This window comes from Arachis ipaensis, chromosome B10 (genome assembly GCF_000816755.2).
Source record: "Arachis ipaensis cultivar K30076 chromosome B10, Araip1.1, whole genome shotgun sequence".
NCBI lineage: Eukaryota > Viridiplantae > Streptophyta > Magnoliopsida > Fabales > Fabaceae > Arachis > Arachis ipaensis.
The window spans coordinates 20,121,317-20,122,103 of NC_029794.2; positions in this window are offsets into that span (position 1 = coordinate 20,121,317).

Here is a 787-nt window from a genome sequence, read left to right on the forward strand (position 1 = left end):
CACGAGAGTACTCTTTGAGTATTGTATCTATACATAATTATAGAAATATTAATAATATTTCTATGTATATCTAATATTAATGTATATATACATCTTTTAATATTAGGATTTAGGAGATAATTTAAAATTGAGTATTTTTTTACTTTATTAGGTCAATTCCAGAGTTTATTGTTTACATTATTCACAACAATTATTATCTACTTAATAAAATTCTAATTAAAAATAACTATTTATTTTAACTAATATGCGCTGAGTTTCATCATTCAATTTTTCTTTTATGTGAGCATAAGACTTTCGTAAACAAAATTATTGTAATTCAATTGGAGTATTTATTTTGAATTACGTAGGCAACCATCTCAAAATCCATGTTTACATTTTTTATATACAATGAAAATGACCTATCTTTCTGATGAATGGACATAATTTTTTCTTTCACACACTCTAACAGTCCAATTCAACTTTGTTCTTTCGTTAAATTATTGATTACATACATATTAATATTATATTTATTCATTTGTACAACTCACCAAAATTAATCTGACCATGTTAGGCATTATATTAGCCAACATAAAAATATCAGCTAATATAAGAGTGCCAATATCAGCCAGCATGAAAATAAGCTACAAATAATAAATCTACTCACATCATTTTTATTTGTTACATGATTCAATTTTTTCTTGCTCAACAAAGTTACAAAAAGTGCTACTTCGTTGATGTCTAAATATTTTACACGTCATGGAGACAAAATTTAATAATATTTATTTGATTTATGTTTTTGTAAGTTGTG